The sequence below is a fragment of the Saccopteryx bilineata genome, chromosome 4 (genome assembly GCF_036850765.1).
Source record: "Saccopteryx bilineata isolate mSacBil1 chromosome 4, mSacBil1_pri_phased_curated, whole genome shotgun sequence".
NCBI classification, from domain to species: domain Eukaryota; kingdom Metazoa; phylum Chordata; class Mammalia; order Chiroptera; family Emballonuridae; genus Saccopteryx; species Saccopteryx bilineata.
The window spans coordinates 56682401-56696773 of NC_089493.1; the positions used below are offsets into that span (position 1 = coordinate 56682401).

At 44.4% G+C, this 14373-nt stretch overlaps 1 long non-coding RNA gene across 1 annotated transcript in view; it reads left to right on the forward strand.

The window, feature by feature from the left end:
- LOC136335352 (uncharacterized) overlaps positions 1 to 12874 on the forward strand; it is a 15763-nt gene extending 2889 nt beyond the window's left edge. Inside the window, exon 3 of the long non-coding RNA XR_010731300.1 lies at positions 12688 to 12874. This is a non-coding gene — a long non-coding RNA (uncharacterized lncRNA). The remainder of the gene's footprint in view (positions 1 to 12687) is intronic.
- Positions 12875 to 14373: the final 1499 nt, after the last annotated feature.

Consider the following 14373-nt stretch of genomic DNA (forward strand, 5'->3'; position numbering starts at 1 on the left):
GTTGATTCTTGTATGTGCTCTGATGGGGATCGAACCCACAACCTTGGTGTATTGGGATGATGCTCTAACCAACTGAACTACCTGGCCTGGCTAGGGCCCTTCATGGAGACCTCTTTGATCAATATCAGTCCTAAATATTCTCTTCTCTCCCTTGGTTTTTTGTTTTCTAATTATTGTCCAGGTTGTTTATTCTGATTTAGATTGTAAATCATTGAAGGCATAACTTTATCCTACCCATGTTTGTGTCCTTCATATACAAAGCTCAGGACTTATTTTGTTGTCTGATGTGTTTGAATTTGGATGTTGAGTTCTGAACTACAGTTTCTTCATCTGTAGGTTAGGACTGATAATAACACATTGAAGTTTTGTGAAGAGTATGTGTATGTCAACCTGTAAAAAGATAAAATATAAACTTTAGTGAATAGACTGCCTCATTAGGAGTAGAGATTAGAATGGTTTATTCCCCTCTAATAATACTTTCAGTTCAAGATGTTAACTACTGAAGTACCTAGTTCTTTTCCTGCTACATGTGAACTAATCTTCCAGTTTATACTTGTACAGTGTGTCTTCCTTCCCACATCTTTTTCCCTCAACTTGTCAATTTAATTGTTTGGTCATTGCCTCAGTGATTAAAGACAAAATAGGGATTTAATTCCTGTCATCTGAAGAGCCAACCTATACCTCCCCTACGTTGGGACTGAGGGAAAGTTAACAAGTAGCCCTGTCTTGAAATGTCAGAATGACCTTTATAAAGAAAGTGATCAAGTCACCCGTGAGTGCATTCTCACTGTAGCAATGGGAATTTTAATCTCTTGGGACCCAGGACCAAACCCTGCAGCCCTTCCATGTTGCATCAGGGAGTCTGAAACACTGCTTTTAGCTCTTGCTGCAGCTAACACTGTCTCCTAAATTAGCCAAGAGAGTGTGATGGCTGACACACTTCAATGATGATCAAGTTGTGTGGCAGAAGGGACCCAATGGAGGGTCATTCAGTCAAGTAATTTCTCTTGTGGCCGCAGGAGAACAACAATTAGCTCCAGATAGATTTGCTTCCTGGGGAAGTGGCAAAGGATCATCTTTAGGTGTCAGAAGCAAAGTATGAGGTAACAGAGCTGTAGGCATCTATTTTAGTCTCACAGCTCTAAATAATTTCAGCTGCAGATGTTAAAATATCCAGAATCCATAGAGAATAGAACAGATGACATTGTTCATCCTGCCTCTGCTGCTCTGAGGGCCTACAATTCAGAGCATTTGATGACTTGTATGTGGAGCAACGCTGTCTATGCTCACAGGCCATATTCAATTCACTTCAGCTTATAAAACCTTTTACAGAGAGTACTGTGGGGACAGGTTTCTATGCTGGGGACATACAAAGATGACAAGCACCAGCAAACACTCAGGAGCTCACAGCGGAGAAGACAGGCGGAGAGGCCCCGCATGTGGTCAAGTATGCTTTGCCCTCCACAAGGGTGCCTGGGACAGGGCATCAGGCTGAAATCCAGCCTGTGCTCCTATTCCCCAGCCATGTGTCTGGCTCTGGAAAAAGGAGTGCTTTTTAAATAATATACACGAAGGAGCAATATGTGCTCCTAGCAGCCCTGGACCAACGTGCTGACTTAGAACTCAGTAATACAATAAGGTAAGTGCCACAGCAGAGGCAGATATCAATAGCTATGGGAAGGGAGGAGAGCCGGTGAGTATCCCTAGAGAATGAGTTAAGGAGAGTGACAGGGAGGGAGGGACATTTCAGAAAGCCCATAGAAGAGGAACAGGAATTTTCTCTGTGAAGCTGGTGAAAGAAAGGCAAACAAGGGAGAGGAAACAGAGTGCCCAAAGATGCAGAGGCTGACAATGCGAAGCCTGTTTCTCGAACAGGGAGTAAGTAGTTCAGCCTGGCTGGTGGAGGTGAGGCCAGAGGGAGGCCGGGCCAGATGTGGCAGGCCTTGTAAGCCACACTGAAGGTTCTGGGCTTCTGCTCATAGGCTGGTGGTTCTCAAACTTTGGTGTTATCTGAAATACATGGAAGGCTTGTTACCAGGGTACATACATAGTTTCCTTGGCCAGAGCCCCAGAGATGGGTTCTGATTCAGCAGGTCCAGAGAGGGGTCCAAGAACAAACATTTAAAATGATTTTCCTGTAGAAACAGTGCTGAGCTGGAACTGTCTCTGCCCGAGGCCCCCGACCCAACCAGGGCCATTGGAGGAAGTAAAGTAAGTTGTTTACAATTGTGACTATGGATCGGCACAGAGGGGGGTTTTGAGTTCAGGCCTCTCTGGTGCTAAAGTCTACACTCTGTTCCCAAGAGCTCACCTGATAGCCCACACACAATGAGTAACTGTCCGTGAACAGTATGGTCTTTACGAAGAGTCAGCACTGTTCCTCAGGCCAGGCCAGGTTTCTCAGGAGGAAGTATCTTAAGGAAGTTGAGGTCAGCCACTCTGCTTCTCAGCACATCTGGAAATTTGATTGATCTATGGCCCTAGCAGTGATCTGGCCCAAGGGTGCTGAATAAAAACAACTAAATTCTCCAGAGGCTCATGTATGATCCAGGTACTGATGTGTTAACCAGATAGTCATTTTAGCGTATTAGTTTCATTTGGCTACTGCAATAAGTTACCACAAACTTAGTGGCTTCATTCTCCTGTTTATTATCTGACAGTCTGGAAGTCAAAAGTCTGAAATCAATTTGCTTGTCTAAAATCAAGGTGTGGGCAGGGCTGTGTTCCTTCTAGAGGCTGTTTACTTGACTTTTCCGTCTTCTAAGAGGAGACCTCCCTCCCTCTTAGGCCCCCTCATCTATCTTCAAAGTCAGCAGCATTGCATCTTTCAGTCTCTCTCTCTCTCTCTCTCTTCCTGCCTCCCTCTTGTGGTTATGTTTGGTTTGTCTAATTAATACAGGAGAATCTCCCTATCTCAAGATCCTTATTAATCACATCAGCAAAGTCCTTTTTGGCCATGGGAGGTAATATACCCACAGGTTCCTGGGGTTTAGATGTGAACATTTTGGGGGCCATTATTCAACTTACCACAGTTAGCTAGTTTTTTCTCTTCGCTAAATCAAAGGAGACTGCTTGGGGAATCTGAGTCCAGAACACTGGAATGTGGATGATCTCTATGGACAGGGTCATCAGCCAACTGTGAGGCAGCTGTACACCAATCTTCTACCCAACAAACAGTGAGTGTGGACTTCTGATACCCAGGCCTTCCTTCTTGTAGATGCCATGCACCCTCATCAGGCAGACCACAAACCAACTGTCAGTTACTGCTCTTTACTTGCAGATTTGGGTAGCTCCCAATGCCCTATCCCTAGCACATTTACAAATCATCTTCTATGGCTGCTTGATGTGCTCTGTCTCACCTGGGTCCTCTGTAACTGTGCCCATGAACGTAACAGACCATGTTACAAACCAGTCTCTAGAGACAGCATTCCACGTAGCACTTCTCTGCTCCTGGTCCTTCTCTCCCTACTGCTTTGATTTTTAACTACATACTCTGGATTCCAAAATTCACTCTGCCCTTCCTCTCTGTTTTTTTGTTTGTTTGTTGACAGAGAGAGAGAGAGAGCCAGAGAGAGGGACAGACAGACAGGGAGGGAGAGAGATGAAAAGCATCAATTCTTTGTTACAGTACTTTAGTTGCTCATTGATTGCTTTCTCATATGGGCCTTGATAGAGGAGGGGCTACAGCAGACCAAGTGACCCCTTGCTCAAGTCAGTGACCTTGGGCTTCAAGCCAGCAAGCTTTGGGCTCAAGCCAGTGACCATGGGGTCATGTCTGTGATCCCATGCTCAAGCCAGTGACCCCGCACTCAAGCTGGTGAGCCTGCACTCAAACCGGCAACCTCGAGGTTTTGAACCTGAGTCCTCTGCATCCCAGTCCAGCACTCTATCTACTGTGCCACCGCCTGGTCAGGCTCCTCTGTGGTTTTGATAAGATGTTAGGACTTTTTCTTCTGCATTTTGTGCAGATTACCTATCTCATCCATTACGTGTTGATTTTTATGAGTAACTGTGTCTTAAAGTTTGGGGAATAACTTATTTTAGTCTTATTCATGATGATCTTTAAAAAACAAAACAAAACCCTCTGATTCACAGTGGTCTGTTTCCCATTCAGTATCTACCTTTCTGAAGTTCATTTCAAGAATGTTCAGCGATGTGTCAGGCACTGAGTAAGGGCCGGGGGATACAATGGTGAGCAGACTTTCCCCTGCACTCAGGGAGCCTAGAGAACAGGAGGAAAGATGGATCTTTATCAGATAATCACACTTATGAATGTGTAATTAAAAATGGAGGTAATTGCTCATAATGAAAGAAGAATGGTTCATGAAAACTTACAACAATGGGAACTGCCCTAGATTGGGGGTCCTCAAGGGAAATTTCCTTAGGAAGTACCATCTGAACCAGGGGTAGTCAACCTTTTTATACCTACCGCCCACTTTTGTATCTCTGTTAGTAGTAAAGTTTTCTAACCACCCACTGGTTCCACAGTAATGGTGATTTATAAAGTAGGGAAGTAACTACTTAATAAAATTTATAAAGCAGAGTTATAGCAAGTTAAAGCATATAATAATAATTACTTACCAAGTACTTTATGTCGGATTTCACTAAGTTTGGCAGAATAAATCTTTATAAAACAACTTACTATAGTTAAATCTATCTTTTTTTTTTTTTTTAACAGAGACAGAGTCAGAGAGAGGGACAGATAGGGACAGACAGACAGGAACGGAGAGAGATGAGAAGCATCAATCATCAGTTTTCCGTTGCAACACCTTAGTTGTTCATTGATTGCTTTCTCATATGTGCCTTGACCGCGGGCCTTCAGCAGACCAAGTAACCCCTTCCTCGAGCCAGTGGCCAGCGACCTTGGGTCCAAGCTGGTGAGCTTTGCTCAAACCAGATGAGCCTGCGCTCAAGCTGGTGACCTCAGAGTCTCAAACCTGGGTCCTTTGCATCCCAGTCCGATGCTCTATCCACTGCGCCACTGCCTGGTCAGGCTAAATCTATCTTTTTATTTATACTTTGGTTGCTCTGCTACCGCCCACCATGAAAGCTGGAACGCCCACTTGTGGGCGGTAGGGACCAGGTTGACTACCACTGATTCTGAACTGTGATCACTGGGTGGGTGGAGGGGAGAGTTGGGAAGCTGGGAGGTTAATGTGGCTGCAGGCAGAGGTGGATGCACAGGGAACATTCTTCACAGTAGTAGGAGGTGCTGTCGCTAAACCCAAACCGCCAGCCAGAGGGGGCTGACCTTAGAGTGAGAGGCTTACAATAAACTGGGGAATTTTGGGAATCCAACCCCAAGAATGCCAGTCCCTTTTTCCACTTGTGACTGTCTTTTGAACTTTAGGATCTGGCAGTCATTCAAACCAAATAACTCTAGGGTGCAAAAACCAATGGAGTCCAGAACAATCTTTGCCTCACTGTTTCAGATTAGATGTCTTTAACGGGTATGTCTCAGAATCCTTGCCATTTTCTGTTTTCAGTTGGAACGGACTCTGGTATAATGAGAATCTGCATAAACATTTTTTTTCTCAACATGCTCTTCTATTTCAATGCATTTGGTTGCTTCATTGGGAGTGAATTCTCAAGCTTTTAAACTCGAATCTCTGGTGCTGAGTATCTTGGCGGCAGCACTTGGATGTCCTAATTAAAGTCATTTGTTAATGTGAGCGGGCCCCTTTGGAATATTTTGTGAGATTCCCTCCCCCAGGGTCAGAGACCTGGCCTCCCAGCGCAGCAGAGGGGCAGTGGGGAAAGGAATGTGAACCCTGGGGTGAGTGCTCTAGGCTCTCAAACAGGGAGCATGGCCAGTGGGCTCAGAACCAGGCCATTGTTGTTGTCCAATTATACATTATAAAGAGGGGTAGAGCCCTGGCTGGATAACTTAGTTGGTTAGAGCGTGGGGCATGTATAGGAACAGATTTATGTTTGTTGCTCTCTCCTTCTCTGTAAAATCAATAAAATAAACATTTTAAAAAGGGAGGGGGGAGGAATGAGGAAAGCAAATTAATGCCTTTTTTTTTTTTCTGTATTTTTCTGAAGCCGGAAACGGGGAGAGACAGTCAGACAGACTCCCGCATGCGCCCAACCAGGATCCAGCCGGCACGCCCACCAGGGGGCGATGCTCTGCCCCTCCGGGGCGTCGCTCTGTTGCAACCAGAGCCACTCTAGCGCCTGGGGCAGAAGCTGAGGAGCCATCCCCAGCGCCCGGGCCATCTTTGCTCCAGTAGAGCCTCGGCTGTGGGAGGGGAAGAGAGAGACAGAGAGGAAGGAGAGGGGGAGAGGTGGAGAAGCAGATGGGCGCTTCTCTTGTGTGCCCTGGCCGGGAATCGAACCCGGGACTTCTGCATGCCAGGCCGACGCTCTACCACTGAGCTAACTGGCCAGGGCAAATTAATGCTTTTTTAACTATTATATCTAATGCACATTTAAGGCTCCAGCATCTCATAGTTGAGATCTATGCACACCTGTCCCCTACGACACCCCTACTTCATCATTAATTTCTGTGATTTTCACTTTGCATCATGGTAGGAAGGGTTGTTAAAACACAAAGTGCCTGACCTGTGGTGGCGCAGTGGGTAAAAGCGTCAACCTGGAACGCTGAGGTCGCCGGTTCGAAACCCCAGGCTTGCCTGGTCAAGGCACATATGGGAGTTGATGCTTCCTGCTCCTCCCTCTGTTCTTTCTATCTCTTTCCTCTCTCTGTCTCTTTCTCTCTCTGTGTCTCCTCTCTCTCTAAAAAAAAAAAAAAAAAAAAAAAAAAAAGAATATATAAAAAAAATGTAAAAAATACATTGTAAAAAAAAAAATTTAAAAAACCCCCCACAAACAAAGTGCCTGACCAGGCAGTGGCACAGTGGATAGAGTGTTGGACTGGGACGCAGAGGACCCAGGTTTGAAACCCCGAGGTCGCCAGCTTGAGCGCGGGCTCATCTGGTTTAAGCACAGCTCACCAGCTTGGACCCAAGGTCACTGGCTTGAGTAAGGGGTTACTTGGTCTGCTGAAGGCCTGCGGTCAAGGCACATATGAGGAAGCAATCAATGAACAACTAAGGTGTTGCCATGAAAAACTGATGATTGATGCTTCTCATCTCTCTCTGTTCCTGTCTGTCTGTCCCTATCTATCCCTCTCTCTGACTCTCTCTCTGTCCCTGTAAAAAAACCAAAAAACAAACAAAAAAACCCACAAACAAAGTAGTGATTTTGGTAATGATTTCATTTTTACCTCATTTTATCTCATATTTCACATGAGATATGAGTCATCCCAACTCATCTCATTTATGTCTTACCTGATGACCTATAAGGCAAGCTGTGGCCATTTCAGTTCTGTCTGTCATCTGTTCTACCAGTTCAGCACACTTCCTATACCAATAAGGTATTCAGCTGTGTTTCCTATTTGAGCCCATTCCCGATACCCTATCTTAGCACTGGAACCTTATGCTATTTTAAAACAGATACTCACCCCTTTGACTCTCTCCTTTCTGACTTTCCCTAATTCTGGCTTCTAGGAACCAGATCTTGATTTTGGCCTGCTTGGTCAGTGCCTATACCTCCCATTGGGGATTTTGGGCAGCTACTTAGACCTTCATAAGCAGTTTGTAAAGTAGAAACTAATATGATCCTCATTTTACTGATGGGGAGATTAATGCCCAGAAATGTTAAGCAATTAATGATAAGACCACCCAGCTCTGGGCTTTTCTGCTTTTGATTCTGTAACCTGAAGAATTCATTATTCTAATTTTAGCTGTAAAACATAAAAAGTAATTACCTACTTACTCAGGTGGTGAGGATTAAAGTGATATAGATGCAAAATTAATGAGAATAGCATAAATAAGACTCAAGTAATTGGGAGCCAAATGAATAAATTGTGGGCATTAAATATAGTATTACCCCAAGTGCTTTGTACTTGTCAGCTCTGGCTGCTAACAAAATGTCATAGACTGAGGGTATTAAACAATAGAAATTTATATTCTCACTGTTCTGGAAGTTGGAAGTCTGAGATCAGAATGCCAGTAAGGTTACATTCTGGTGATGACCCTCTTCTTGGCTAGATCACATGGCAGTCTACCCTGTATCTTTTTATGAGAACACTGATCCCATAGTATCAGGGCTCTTCCCTTATGACTTCAGTAAATCTTAATTACCACCTTACAGGCCTTATCTCTAAATATAGTCACATTGGAAGTCAGAGCTTTAACATACAAATATATTTTCTTTAAAAAGTTAGCTATATTAAGATATAATGGATTTATTATTGTCACTTAAAAATAAATTAGTAAATACATTTCTCAGTTTTAATTTCTAATACATATATGTTGATAAATATGTAAAAATCAATAAATAGAAATCTCATTTAAAGTGGAGTAGGGAGGCCAGAAAGGGGAGCTCTTATGCCTTATGTCTATGAAGCACCAAAGGGAGAGCTCTTTGTTTGTAATAGCTCCCAAATTCCTCCTCCCCTCTGTATAAAACTCTTAACTCTTAACTCTCCTTTGTTTTAGTGGATTGTATGTGGCTTGCCATGGTTTCATGTTCCAAATTGTTATTCCTTGTTTTCCCCAATAAACCCATTTATGCTGGAGAAATAACTATCTGGCTGACTTTTTGTCTATGGTCAACATATTGATATTTAACCCACACAAACCAAAGCTCTTTGGGATTTTCAATAAGTTTTTTTTTTTGCATTATTCTGAAGTTGGAAATGGGGAGGCAGTCAGACAGACTCCTGCATGCACCTGACCGGGATCCACTCGGCATGCCCACCAGGGGGCGATGCTCTGCCCATCTGGGGCGTTGCTCTGTTGCAACCAGAGCCATTCTAGCGCCTGAAGCAGAGGCCATAGAGCCATCCTCAGCGCCCGGGCCAACTTTGCTCCAATGGAACCTTGGCTGTGGGAGGGGAAGAGAAAGACAGAGAGGAAGGAGAGGGGGAGAAGCAGATGGGCGCTTCTCCTGTGTGCCCTGGCCGGGAATCAAACCCGGGACTCTTGCACACTAGGCCGATGCTCTACCACTGAGCCAACCGGCCAGGGCTCAATAAGTTTTATGAGTGTAAATGGATCCTGAAACCAAAAAGAACATCCTTGGTTAGGCTTTCATCCCTGTATGACGTGCAAGGGACAGGCTTCCCACCTTTCTTGGATATTTTTTCTTAACAAAGTTCAATAGCATGACTATTCCATGACTATTATCCATGGGCTATATGATAATTCTACATACCCATCAGTTTTCTATTGTAGTACTGGGGAAGTTATCTTTATACAATGTTTTGTGATGGCGTTTGGCCTCTACTTGTTTATATATTAAATATATCTCTATTATTTTCTCCTCTAGTTGTAACAATTCAAGTAGTATTATTTGGACCCAGTACAATCTAAAAACAGCACCAGACCCTGGCCAGCTAGCTCAGTGGTAGAGCATCAGCCCCGTGTGTGGATATCCCAGTGTTGATTCCTGGCCAGGGCACACAGGAGAAGCACCCATTTGCTCTCCACCCTTCCCCCTCTACTTTCTGTCTGTTTCTCTCTTCCTCTCCCATAGCCAAGGCTCCATTGGAGCAAAGTTGGCCCGGGTGCTAAGGATGGCTCCATGGCCTCCACCTCAGGCGCTAGAATGGCTCCTATTGCAACAAAGCAACGCCCCAGATGGGCAGAGCATCGCCCCCTAGTGGGCATGCCGAGTGGATCCCTGTCGGGTGCATGCAGGAGTCTGTCTCTCTGCCTCCCAGCTTTTCACTTCAGAAAAATACAGAGAAAAGAAAAAAAAATTAAAAACAGCACCAATGTAGACACTGAAATCATGTTATAGTATTCACTGGCTATCCAGACTGGCACAGAATCTACAAACACAATCTTATTTTAAGTATGCATTAAATGAAAAGACAGAACGTTCTCAGAGAACGCCGTGGGTGAGTCTGCAGATCCCCGCTGGTGAAGCCTGAGCTAGCTGGCTCAAGCACAAAAACTCAGAGCCGTGTGTTGACTGAACCTCAGAGAGAATGGCAGTGCTTCTGTTCTTAACCACCAACTATGTGGGTACTTCATAGTTTCTTAAGAGCTATACCTAAATATCACCTTAAGAGTTATTCTTATTTTTATGTCCCAGGTCTCAGTTTGAAATATTTTCCTCTCAGCTTCCTGAATTATTAACAGTGGACTGAAGATCTAAGTCCAGGTCTACCCTTAGTTCTTTCTCTGACAGTCTCCATCCGGCCCTTCCTAAGCCGGTCTCCCTCTAGCACATGCCTCTTTCTTCTGGGTACAGAGGTCCTGAGTCATCTTCCTTCCACTGTCCTGCAGTCTAGCTTCACCACCAACAGGTCATTGTTTACTTCTTCCCAGGTATGCTAAACATTCACGTCCCACAAAAGAGTTCTTTCTTCCCTCAAAAAGCCAATCAGGCCTGACCAGGTGGTGGTGCAGTAGATTGAGCGTCGGACTGGGATGCGGAAGGATCCAGGTTTGAGACCCCAAGGTCGCCAGCTTGAGTGCGGGCTCATCTGGTTTGAGCAAAAAGCTCACCAACTTGGACCCAAGGTTGCTGGCTTCAGCAAGGGGTTACTCAGTCTGCTGAAGGCCATGGTCAAGGCACATATGAGAAAGCAATCAATGAACAACTAAGAAGTCACAACGCGCAACGAGAAACTAATGATTGATGCAAAGCCAATCGGTATTTTCTCCATTATCCCTGTACCTCAGTGTTGATATGTGGACACTCACTGAGAGTCTGGTCATGTCCTCTTATATATAAAATGATCAAATATATAGTTTCAGCTCTTCCACTTACTGGCTGTGTGAACTGGGTATATCACTTAGCTTTCTGGGCCTCAATGTGCTCACCTACAAAATGGTCATAATCCTACATGCATTACCTGCTATGTGGAGTTGCTGTAAAGCTCAAATCTAATAAAGGGTGTGACAGTATTTTGAAAAGTGTAAAATGCTAGTCAAAGGCAAGTTGGTAGTAAGACAGACATTGGCATATTTGTCACTTTATGATTCTTCCCATTAAAGCTAGATAAGAGTGTCATCTCAACACAGATCAACATAGTGAAGATTTAGGAACATGAGACTTTGTTTTGCATAGTATTTGTTTCTTTGATATTGCAATATATCATATCTGAACATTGGGGTGCTGAATGAAATTTTTTTGCAACCTATTACTGTTGGAAATGGAAAATTATTAGTCTCTCCAAATAGACCATAACTGCCTCCCTGTTCCAAAAAGAGGCTCTCTGCAGAGTAACTAGATTCAGCTGAGAGAGAGAATATCTGCACCCTGAAAGGCCAGTGTTCCTTTTATACTGTAACTATAGTAAAGGCAATGTGGGAATAAAAAAATAAAAAGAATCCAGGATCCTACTATCTGAATATAACCCTTGGTGCATTTACCCATTACAGCTCAGTTGTCATCCATAAGTACTCATAGCTTAAGATGGCTGTAGTTATAATGTACATACCAAAAAGGCGAGAGAGCGAGTTGGTACCCAACCTTTGTTTTGGTGGATGGGGACAGTCAGGCCTGCCCCTCAAGCCCACATCACATCCAGGCCAACAGCATGTAGTAGAGTGGATAGTCCTGAAATAGTTTACACATACTTTCCAGAATTCACCAATGGAGAGTTTCGGTTTTGCTAATCTGTACCTGCAATATAAATTGCAAATATTCCAGTCAGGAATATTAGATTGACAACATGAAAGTTGATTATCATCCAACTGCTGGCATCTAGACCCAGTCAGAAGGATTTTCAGGCAAACAGAATCTGATGCGATGTTTATAGCTGCTGAGAGGGAGCCAGGCCTCTTAGCTTTGCTAGTTACAACAGTTCCCAAGGGAACTTGAGTGGAAAAAGCCCACTCTAGTTTTCTCAGTTTTATGTTGCCCATCGCTGTGCCTGAAAGAAGTGATGTGAAACTTGTGAAACAGAATCTTGGAAATAACTCTCACAGGCTCAGAAGGAGGGGGCAATTTTAGTTATGAAGGCCTTTTCCATTAAAAATAATAATAAAGTCAGATACCCTTTCACTATTTCATATTCTGGTTCAAACACTCTTAAATAGCACACACAGAAAATAATTGAAGACTTAACTTTGAAAAAATCAAAATCAGTAGCAAGATATAAAAGGAAATGTTTTACTAAGAAAAATATTTTTTTAATTGTTAAAAATGTTAATGCAAGCAGAGGTGATTTGAGGCATTTAGGAATGTTTGCTTCCCACTTTAGCTTGCCTTTTGCATAGCTAACATTTTTTTCTTTCAGGAAAGTAGATTGTAGAGAGAAATAGGATCTTATTTCTTTTTTATTTATTTATTTTTGATAGAGACAGAGAGTCAGAGGAAGGGATGGATAGGGACAGACAGACAGGAAGGGAGAGAGATGAGAAGCATCAATTTTTGTTGCGGCTCCTTAGTTGTTCATTGATTGCTTTCTCATATGTGCCTTGACCGGAGGCTACAGCAGACTGAGTGACCCCTTGCTCAAGCCAGTGACCTTGGGCTCAAGCTGGTGAGCCTTGCTCAAACCAGATGAGCCCACGCTCAAGCTGGCAAACTTGGGTTTCGAATCTGGGTCCTCCGCGTCCCAATCCAATGTTCTATCCACTGAGCCGCCACCTGGTCAGGCAGGATCTTATTTCACCATAACAATTGTATAACACAGATATTATTGTTGTCTTCATTTTACAGATGAAGACAGACTCCAAGAAGCAAAGGGCTTTGCCCCAAAGTTGCCTGGCATTATGAAAAAGCCTTTGGATGAAAAATGTGTGAACAGCAGGTGGCAGCAGTGTCCTTGGAGTTCGTCTCTGTCCCCTTACAGTCCCTGGAAAGCAAGGTCAATTGTACCAGGAAAGGCGTGGATCTAACGCCTAACCTCTCCTCATCCACCCTTCACTGAGCCACGGTGACTCCCTGTCTTCCTGTAGGGCTTATCCCTGAGGAACGCACAGGGACAGGATGGGGGAAAGATTTGGAAAGATGACCCAGAAGTCATTTACAATGGAAAGCTCCCCTCTAGATAATTAGTCACGTACAATTGTGAGACCATGGCACCTTACCATCTGAGTTTGTCAATATCCTTTTTGGTAAAATGGTGATAACAATGACCACCTGCCTCACAGGATCACTGAGGTGATTGAAGGAACATGATATGTGCAAAGCCTTAGAGCAGCACAGTGACCACAACCCCTGCTCCTTGTTAGTATTGTCTTTGTAGACGGCTTTGTCATTTGCAGTGGGCTTTCATGCCTCTCATCTCATTCTACCCTCCCTCCATATTTGAGTTGCAGATATCACACCCATTTCATTGAAAAGAACTCTTAGGTTGAGAAAGAGGAAGAAAAATTTAGTATGTGCTTTGAAATCAGACAGACTGGAAGTCAGACTTCTTTGAGATGTGGGACACATGCAAGTTACTTAATGCTTGGGAGCATCAATTTCTTTGTAAAATATGTAGCTGTCCTCTGGAGTACAGTAGTGCTAGATGAATGTGAGCTCATTATTTTGAAACTATTAGACCTCAGGGCCCAACCCGACCATGTGTGGGTGTGTGGAGGGAGTTCCGGGAGAAGGCAGGACTTCCTGGGGAAGGAGGTCACTCCTCCCCTTTGCTCTTTGGCCTCTGCCTCTCTGGTCATTGACACCCACGATGAAGAGACACACAGACCTCTTAAATTGCCCCATCCTCACCCCAGGCTGACTGTCAGTGGAGAGCAGGCAAACACCAGTGGCCTTACAACACTTCCTTTCTGGTCAGGTCAGGGCTGAGGTCACAGGGGAGGGTGAGGAGTCCGGATTCTCCCACAGTCACTCCTGGGTGTACAAGGCCAGGCTGGTGACCCCCTCCTCAGTCTGGCCTCTCCTCTCTCCACCACGCACAGCTCTGAACCCAGCCTGGGAGGGTCCTGAGGGGCTGCCTACCAGCTGCCTTTGCTGGTAGAGGAGGGCTGGGGAGGGCTGGGAAAGGGACGAACACAGCTGAGTGTGACAGGAAAAGGCACAGGACCAGAGACAAAAAATGAGAAAATGACTGGGGAGCACTAGTTATTTTCTCCTCCCTTTTCTCAAATATAAGAGTGAAATCATAGGCTCTGACCAGTTGGCTCAGTGGATAGAACATCAATCTTATATGCAGACGTCCCAGATTTGATCCCCAGTCAGGGCACATGTGAGAAGTAACCATCTGCTTCTCTTCCCTTCCCTCTCCCCCTTCTCTCTCTCTGTTCCCTTGTTGCAGTCAGTGGCTCGATTGGTCCAAGCATAAGCCTCAGGCACTGAGAATAGCTCAGTTGGTCTGAACAACAGCCTCACATACTAAAAATACCTTGGTTGATTCAAGCATTGGCCTCAGATCGAGGTTGCCAGGTGGATCCC